Source organism: Clinocottus analis, unplaced genomic scaffold, assembly GCF_023055335.1.
Source record: "Clinocottus analis isolate CAN_PGR_092001 unplaced genomic scaffold, fCliAna1.0.p SCAF_7, whole genome shotgun sequence".
Lineage (NCBI taxonomy): Eukaryota > Metazoa > Chordata > Actinopteri > Perciformes > Cottidae > Clinocottus > Clinocottus analis.
The window spans coordinates 15,389,153-15,398,668 of record NW_027176229.1 but is presented as its reverse complement, the minus strand read 5'-3'; the positions used below and the strand labels follow the sequence as shown (position 1 = coordinate 15,398,668).

The 9,516-nt window shown below is 40.2% G+C and overlaps 1 protein-coding gene across 1 annotated transcript in view; it reads left to right on the top strand.

Moving 5' to 3' along the window:
* Window positions 1–4,442: 4,442 nt before the first annotated feature.
* pip5k1bb (phosphatidylinositol-4-phosphate 5-kinase, type I, beta b) overlaps window positions 4,443–9,516 on the top strand; it is a 32,480-nt gene continuing 27,406 nt past the window's right edge. Inside the window, exon 1 of the mRNA XM_068604499.1 lies at window positions 4,443–4,664. The gene's annotated coding sequence lies outside the window, so the exon portion shown is untranslated. The remainder of the gene's footprint in view (window positions 4,665–9,516) is intronic.

Here is a 9,516-nt window from a genome sequence, read left to right as displayed (position 1 = left end):
AAGAACCTCACTATTTAACAGCTGATCGCGGCGCTGCGCGGCATAAATGTGTATCTATACAACGTTTATAAAAGGGACACGTGAACGGGACGGCTCTTTTTTTGTCTGACATTTGAGCGTGGATCTGTCAGGTACGTTTATTGAGAGAGAGAGAGAGAGAGAGAGAGAGAGAGAGAGAGAGAGAGAGAGAGAGAGAGAGAGAGAGAGAGAGAGAGAGAGAGGGAGAGAGAGAGAGAGAGACAGAGAGACAGACAGACAGAGAGAGAGAGAGAGAGCGACAGACAAACAGACAGACAGACAGAGAGAGAGAGAGAGAGAGAGAGAGAGAGAGAGAGCGACAGACAGACAGACAGACAGAGAGACAGACAAAGAGAGAGAGAGAGAGAGAGAGAGAGAGAGAGAGAGACAGACAGGCAGACAGAGAAAGAGAGAGAGAGAAAGAGAGAGAGAGAGAGAGACAGACAGGCAGACAGAGAAAGAAAGAGAGAGAGAGAGAGAGAGAGAGACAGACAGGCAGACAGAGAAAGAGAGAGAGAGAGAGAGAGAGAGAGAGAGAGACAGAGAGAGAGAGAGAGAGAGAGAGAGAGAGAGAGAGAGAGAGAGAGAGAGAGAAAGAGAGAGACAGAGAGAGTTTTATAGAGTTAACGTTTTCAGCCACTCAGTATTTCTCATCTCATGGAAATAGCGGAGGTCCCCCTGAACAAGAATCCATTGACATTTACACCTTAGGATCTCCTTTTATAGCCGTTTGAATATTGGGGAAATATCAATATCATCATTTCATTTGGGCTTGGCTTCCATGTGCTGCGTACACCTTCAACACCGTTAAACTCTTACCTCTGGTCCCGGTTACTCCACTAGCAGCAACACATCCAACCTCACTCTGCCACACTCATGACTCATCCCGCATATGTAGCTAGGATGATAGTTTCACAGGTCATGAGACTTCCTGAACTCAGTAATTGCAAAAACTGATCCTTGCTAGAACTTCTTCCTGTAAACACTTCCTGAATGCAGTCCCTTAGTGTACGATGGCAGAGATTGTTTGCACCCTGTGGACCTGGAGAAGGTTTAAATCCATATCTGTCTGGAGTCTCTAGACCTAAAGTCCGGGTGTAGTCTGAAATTAACAGAAGGTCAGTGAAGGTCTCATAAAGGTCTCGTGACCTGTGTCGCTGTGAGCAAGTGCTTGTGGAGTTAACGGGAGGAGAGTTTGAGGGACGTTAAGAGACATTTGTTGACTGTTGATGGTGAAGCCTGCGGCCCACAGTAGCATGTGTACAATAAACCACACAGTGAGCAAAATAACGTCTTGTAGCTTTCCTGACCAAGGTATTTTTTGTCATAATTATGACTCTTTTTTTGTCATAATTCTTTTTGTTTTTGTCATATTTCTTCTTTCTTTGTCTTTTTTTTTTTCGATTACTTTTTTTTTGGTGGCGGAAATGGGCTTAAATAGCCTTAAGAGTCTGACAGAGAGTCAAGGACAGAAGGGTGTCTGGGTATAGACTAATTAGAAATACTGTAAAGTTATGTTTCTGATGGGAAACCTTTTCTCCAACAGGAATTGTAATCCAGAAAGCTTTTTCACTACTAATCTAAAAAATGAATGGTAAGTTTCGGACTATTTACCAAATTTAAACAATGTCAAGTGTCAACCATTAGAGAGCCTTCAGTTTAATTTCTATTTTGGTCTTGACAGAGATGTGCTTCATCTTTTTGCTGATTCTTGCTGCTGAACTCGCTCGGTGCTTTCCAGTCACAGGCAGTCAAGGTACGTGTTAGCGCTGTTTATGATTATTAAAAAAACAACAACAAAAAAACAGTTTATGTGAGATATCTCATAGAAATATGGTTTGTTACAGGTGGAAACAGACCTGCACAGTTGATTTTCTGCAAGATTCCAGGATGTGCTGATGACGTGATGAGAGTATTTTGCAACGACATGCTTTTGAATACCAGTGCCATCACAGATTGTACAGGCCCTCCATCCCCCGAGGCTGTCTGCCAGCACGATGGGCGGGCATTCGTTTCCATTGATACAGATGGTGACTGCGAATTTGAAGGGAAATCCGGTTACATTGTGACCGCAAAGTGTACAGGTGCTTATATTTACTTTCTGAAGCCCATGATACACATTATGATGACTGTTTAATCATTCCCTTCGATATCAATTTGAAACAGTTTTCACAGATTGTGTGTTTACATACACATTAGAATCCCTGTTTTCTTTTTATGTGTAAGCCTCAAATATTGGTTTCATTTTTTTTTAAACCCCGGTGCTAATTTTGATGAACCTGAATATTCTGAACCTGTGTACTCGAGATGGATATTTATGCGTCTAAGCAACTAATTCAATGTTTCACTAGAAGTGACGCGAAAGTGGCATGATTCCAAGTCAGCCTCTTGCTGCTGCTGTCTCATCTGTTGCTGCCGCCTCTACTTTTTCATGTCAGGACTCACGGCAGGAGAGGGTTTTTTTTCCTTAAAAATATGAAAGGGAAATTCCATCACACTGGTAAAATTCTCAACCAAATCGTAGCTGTTAAATCTCTCTGCCCCCTTTTGCTGACTGACGGATTGGTGCACTCTTTACAAAAGGCAACACCAAAAACCTGTGATTAGATTATGTATTTATTCTCATTGAAATGTTTCTGTTCAATATGTATCATAACTTGATTAATGGAACTGTTCATACAAAGGATAATTGTAGAATTTCACACCCAGCATATCTTCCTAATAAAACCAAAATAAATAGTTATATTGTATAAATGTCATTTTCTGACCAATATATGATGCCATTCTGTGTAATAACACATATGTATCTTGTTGTCTCAACTAGACCACAGTGACATCTGTGCTTTTACCAGTGGTGAGTTTTTCCTCCAGATACACTTTACATCCTGTTGCTCACTGTTATGATTGACTATCGACTTGAGTTTGTTCCTCTTTCCTCTCGTTCACTCTTCATCAGAAGTCACCACAAGGGACAATGCAGCACGTGGATACATTATTGGTGGAGGTTGTAAATTCTTAATTATAATTACTAATTATGATGCCGCGAAGGCCATGTTTATTTAGCTTTTCAGCAGCCAGCAGTACATCTTTCGCTCACCATTCATGTCAACCATGCCTGACATGATTAGTTGAATACAAGAAAAATAATGCTTTGTTGCTATTAACCCAACTTGCTTTTGCCCTCCTATTCTCTGTCTTCTTGCTTTCACTCTGAGTTGAAATGCTTGTCTTTTAAATGCCAACAATAAGGTGAGATCAAAATTGTGTGGTGTTTTGCATTATTACATATTATTCTTTTGCAATTATTAAATATCCATTTCTTGATTCTACAGGTTCAGCACTACTAATTGTAATAGTGGTTACTTGTATATGCTCATATCGGTTTGCACATTTGTGTAAAAAAGGACAAAGCAGAGGGCTAAATCAACAGCCAGCAAGGTAGTTAGAAATATGTTATTGGTATTCACAATGTTCCTTTATTCATATGTGTATCTGTTGTGATATATTACTAACACTTGGTCATATTTCATATAAATTTGTCTCAGTGACTCTCGTGTGACTGAACCGCTAAGCCTTGGAGAAACCATTGAGAGGTTAGTGCACTTTAGATAGGCAACATATGGAACTTATAAAATGTGTAAATGTAGATTTAAATATACTTATTCTGACTTTTTACATATTTAGTGATACTCCTGGATTGGATGATGGCAGCTCTATTTCTCACCTGGACTGGGGAGCTTCAACTACTGCAGCCTAATTTTTTTCCTGGTGTTTTTGCTTCATTGGTCTACAGTTCACTTTTGTCTTCTACCAAATATCTCAGGATCTTCTTGGGTTAAGTTCTTCAAATGTGGCACAAACGTCCAATTAGACTTAAGGATGAACTAATGAATCAAATTTTGGTGGTCAAATGTCAATTTAATGTAACCTCATGTCAGCCCCATCCTTGCAAACAGAACATCTCAACACTTTTAGGGATTTTCTTCAAATTTGGCGCATAAATTTGGCCCGATGGATGAACTCTTATGATTTTAGTGGTCAAAGGTCACTGTGACCGCAACACACATGTGTTTGGCCATAAGTCAATAATTGATATCCTAATAATGACAATTTTGCACACATTTCTAATGTGTAAATGATGTTAACTGTAACTTTCTTATCGTACACTAGCATTAAGGAGCACACACTTCTGTAAATAACTAATCATACATTTGAAGGAGCAACAGACATATTATTGAGATACAGTTGTAATTTTTTTAATGAAATTATGAAATAAATATTGTTCCTGAACAAACTTAAGACTTGAATGTTGATTTCCACTCCTGTTTAGGCCTGCAGGGGGCAGGCTGGAGTCGCTTTTCCTGTTTGCATCCAGTGGTGCACTGAACGGCATGGTCGTATGTAGACAGGCAGGGGCAGGAACACACAGAGACACGCAGGTCTTCTTGCGGAGTGACTGTACAGTTCAGTCTGCTTGTGGTGGAAAACACACCCCATACAGCTGGTATTTTTCTGAACCGTCTTTATTTATCTGTTGGGGATCAAGTGCTTGAGGAAGGGGCTTTCTGTGGGGACTGCAGCAGCCACTGAGACACTAAGGGAACATATTATTTCTACACGGCTACGCAGAAGACGACGATTTGCTGGTAAGGTTTCTATGAGTTTGATATCTAGATATATGGTGACGATTTTAAATGAACTACACCGACAGGCTGTTATTCAACAAAGCCCACACTACGTTTCGTGTTGTTATGTGTCCAGGTGGACATGGCACATACGTCCTCGACTGTTACGACAGGTGAAACACTGTAAGTGCGCTTAAACTGTTTCTGGTCGGATATTAAAGTGTTATTCTCTTTAAGCAATACAACTGACTTTACTATATTGATATATTTATCCAACTCGCCTTTTTCCTGAACAGAATATGTTTTGCATTGTTATTTAGAGGTCAGTAAGTGAGTGAGGTTATGTTTTGGTGTTTTCCATAATTTAAGCCACACTACGTAAGTGAAAGCGTAGAATTGGATGTGTGGTTTAAAAAGGTCGCACATTTGAATGTAATTTGTAAACTCTCCATGTATTAAATTCTTCTTTCTGTTATTGTTTGGATAGCGCAATTCACTCCATCAGTGTAGCTGCTTCAAAGTCACTAGTGTTTGTTGTTTGCTGTGTCAACATTTACATTTAGCTGTTTTCTAAAATAAAGAGGAAGGATTGTCTTAAACTCTTACACTATAAATGAAAAACTGCATGTCTGTCCAGGACATGAGGAAAGTATGTTGGAGGTTGTGTAACACATTAAGACATACACAGAAGAAGAAAAGCTACATGTTCGAAACAGAGACTAGAAATCTGAAAAACTAAATCCCTGATGTCAGTGTAGAATAAAGCTAATGTTGAGACGCCTTAACGCCTCAGTTCGACCTTTTGGATTCCAAGTTCATGATCGACTGCAACACTGCATGTGTGCAGTGTCTGCAGACACAGCTGCTAAATCCTTTTGACACGATATGAGCTGTATCCTGTATCGGCCAGGTGTTTGTATTAGATGTTGCATTGGGCCAGCCTGGATATTGCTTTGCCCCAAATGGAAGTTTTGACACGTTAGGATTTGGGTTTTCTCACCGTTTCGGTTCCAGTTCATCATCTGAAAACAACTTGATATGAGGAATGTTTTCTTTTTCTGATGGAGCTTTTTCTTCAGTTTAAGCTAAGTCTAGACCATCTTAGCTTTAAACATCTGGGCATCCTGGTGGTTTAGCAGCTGAAGAGTAAAGTATCTGCTGTCTGGGTCTTACTTTGCACCTTGATCCTTTTCATGTAATAGTCCTGTGTCTCTGAATTGCAAAGTGGCAAATAAAGCAATATGTTAAACATATTTTGGGATTGTACTTTGAAATATTAAGGCACCGGTCATTAATTTGGGATATAGTGTGAGATGGTAGTTGGAGAAAATGAATAATCATGCACATCTGTCTGGTGGGCTTTAAGGCGGTATTACACAGGAGTATGAGCATGTGGTTTTCTTTAGGAACTTGCTATTTCTTTTTTTATTTGACTGGGAGGGAGTGAAATGAGTCAAGCTCAGGCCAGGTTGGTCAGCTCACTGCAGAGGATCTTTGAAAGGGAAAACAGCACATGCAAATTCCCTCCTCTCTCTCTCCTTGAAACCAACACCTGAGCTCCTGTGCTGTGCTGCCTGCTGCCCTGGCACTGATATGTTGCTTGTGAGAGTCAGCTGCATCTGTGCATTATATAATATTTTACCTCGGAGTCGTGGCAGAAGTGCCACGACACTTTCGAGCCAAAACCTTGTCAACACATATTCATATTTTTCTGTGACTTTCATTTCTTATAGGCTCCTAAGTAAATGTTATCGTTTTCCCGCTGAGCTTCCTTTAAAGAGGTAACATAGCAGTTAAAAGCTGTAAGGTATAGTCTTGTGATTTCTGGTCAAAGAGCATCATAGGACGAACACATAAGGCATATGATGCTCATTAAGAGCCTGTTACATAAGTCAGTGCCCTGAACAGTAGCTCTCAGCTCTTTCTCCCTCATTCCTGATAATGGTCTGACTGTCCAATGTGCTTGTGTCCACACAGCGGTGAGACCTGTAGGGTCTTATTACATTCGAGATGTTCTGATAAAAAAAAAAAACGCCTCACTGTATTGTGATAATGAAATCCGGCACCTCATATGTTTGTCTGTTTAGTTTGACCTCTCTTCCTACTACACCAACTCGCCTTCTCTGATTCTCCTTCTCACAGCCCGGTCTACAGTGCTGTACTCTGGGTCAAAGTGTTAATGTGCTATGTCCCAGTTGCAATGCGATGAAAGCATGACAGACATGTTTGTTTTCTTTCCAGAGCTCGCCATATCAGGTTATTCAACACCATGCCATTCTTTTCTTGTTGCTTATCTCAGCTCTCTTGTGGCAACCTTTAATCAGATTCCTTTAGCGAGGGACAGTATATTTCATTAAAGGAAGAGATATAAGATTATCTGCAGGTGGTTTCTGTTCAGACAATATAACACATTATTTCAGTCCATTCCCTTATCCAAACAGCTTATCCTATTCAGGGTTGCGTGGGTGCTGGAGCCGATCCCATCTGACATTGGGCGAAGGCAGAGTTCACCCTGAACTAGTCGCACATTTATCGCAGGTCCCATATAGAGACAGACAACCATTCACGCTCACATTCAGACCTATGGGCAATTTGGAGTCTCCAATTAACCACACAGAAGGTCTGCGATCGGGGATTGAACCCTCTTGCAGTGAGGTGACAGTGCTAGCCACTACACCAACATGCAGCCCATAACACATTAGCGAAAAAACCAAATGCGTCCTCCAACTTTGTCAGGACTTGGTTTTGATTCCTGTGGTCAGTGGACATTACGTTGAGTTATTTAATTTCAGTTTCCTGGGATTTCACTTGCAGCACTTGTGTTTAACAAGTGCTGCAAGTTGTGTCCAACTAAAAAAATAATTATTTCGCACTTCCTCATGGGTAAATGAGTGTTGTGTGTTGTGCTGTTTTGCCATTTCACTAAGTCAGTGCCAAGCCATTAGGGGTTGATTAATTATTTATTTTCTTACTGGTTAATATATGCTTTATTGTTTACTAAACTGGTCATTTAGCCTTTAAAGTTTAACACCAATTCATACTAATGAAAAAAGAAAGTAAGGATTTTTTTTATTATTTGAAGTCTATAATGGATATCTGTGGCAGATATCATTTGGGAATCAAACAAATCTGATTTATTAGATATTTTTTAACAAACACACTCAACACCAACATGTATGTTGAAAAAAAATGGGAAAACTGGTCATGAAGAGATTTACAGGAATTGTATTTTTTAAATTTTTCTGTAATGCAACGTCTTGTTTTTTTCAAAGATTTATTTTTGGGGCATTTAATGAGTTTATTTGACAGCGATAGTGGAAAGAAGGGTCAAACCACCCTGGATTAAACCAGGGACACAATGTTCAGGATATTTGCACTGATGAGGTATGAAACACTAACCACTTGGCCATCATGTTAATCAACCTGATACCTGTCTTGTTACTTGGCCGATACATAAGTAAGTAAGTTAATTTAGCCCAATATATTATCCATATCGTATCACCGACTGGATCTACATTTGTGAAGCATTAACATATGTTTTTACTAGATGAAATAAACGATCAGTCTCTCATCAAAAGTTGACTCTATTGTCAAGCAGGGCTGAATAACAAGGTGCTTTGTAGTATAATAGTCGACAGGTCAGTGAGGAGTTTGACCCACATGCGCTAGAGTGGAGAAGGTTTAGCCTCCGTAACTCTGTTTAGTTGTGTTGCACCACTACCTAAGCACAACATGGGCTGCGCTTTCTCTGTTTTCTTTTTTATTGTCCTTTCCTTTCATTGTCCAGGCTTCACTCATGTCAGCACATACCACATACTCAGGCAGGACTTCATAATAACTGTCTTTAAATGCAGCACAGTGATCAATGAATTAGAATCAGAATCAGCTTTATTGGCCATGTGTGTTTGCACATACATGGAATTTGAGTAGTGCAGATGGAGGAGTCTGGTTAATTGTTCATCAGAGTGACAGCCAGTGGGAAGAAGCTGTTCCTGTGTCTCGTGGTTTTGGCGTACAGTGCTCTGTAGCGCCTACCAGAGGGGGGAGGAGTTGGAACAGCTTGTGTCCAGGGTGGGAGGGGTCTGCAGTGATCTTTCCAGCCCACTTCCTGACTCTGGAGACGTACAAGTCCAGGATGGAGGGCAGGCTGGAACCAATAGTTTTGTCTGCAGACCTGACTATCCGCTGTAGTCTTGCTCTGTCCTGATTGGATTGGTGGCCGATCCAAACCACACAGTAATGGAAGAGCAGAGGACAGGCTGGATGATGGCGGAGTAGAACAGGATCAGCAGCTCCTGAGGCAGGTTGTACTTCCTGTACTGCCTCTGCTGGGCTTTTTTTTTACGGATGGAGTTGACGTTGAAGTCAACTGTAATCTCCACAGTTTCGAGTTTGTTCAGCTCCAGGTTCTTCTGACCACACCTGAGGACCAGCTGTTCAACCTCCCGTCTGTACGCAGACTCATCACCGTTCCTGATGAGGCCGATGATGTTGACAATGTTCACCCAGGTGACATCAAATCTATTAGAAAATGAAAATGCTATTATCCATAACGATGGAAAGTATATAAACTATGCCGTTTATAGAGTAATAGGATAAAAATAGAATGAAAGGATAAAAAAGACTAAATAATCACCTTAATTTAAAGTCACCTCTTCATGTTATGTGTTTAAATGATTTAGAAGAACAAGCATTATGCAATTATGGAACTGTCGTTGGAGTAATTTCATTTTAATAATAGCTATTCATAAAATTGACAATATCTGTAAAAATACAGAATATAAAAACCTAAAAGCTTCATTATTACAGTTTTAAAAAGGGAAAAGGTCATACACAGATGCTAAGCAGAGCATCGTTGGTGTTTTCATGTTAC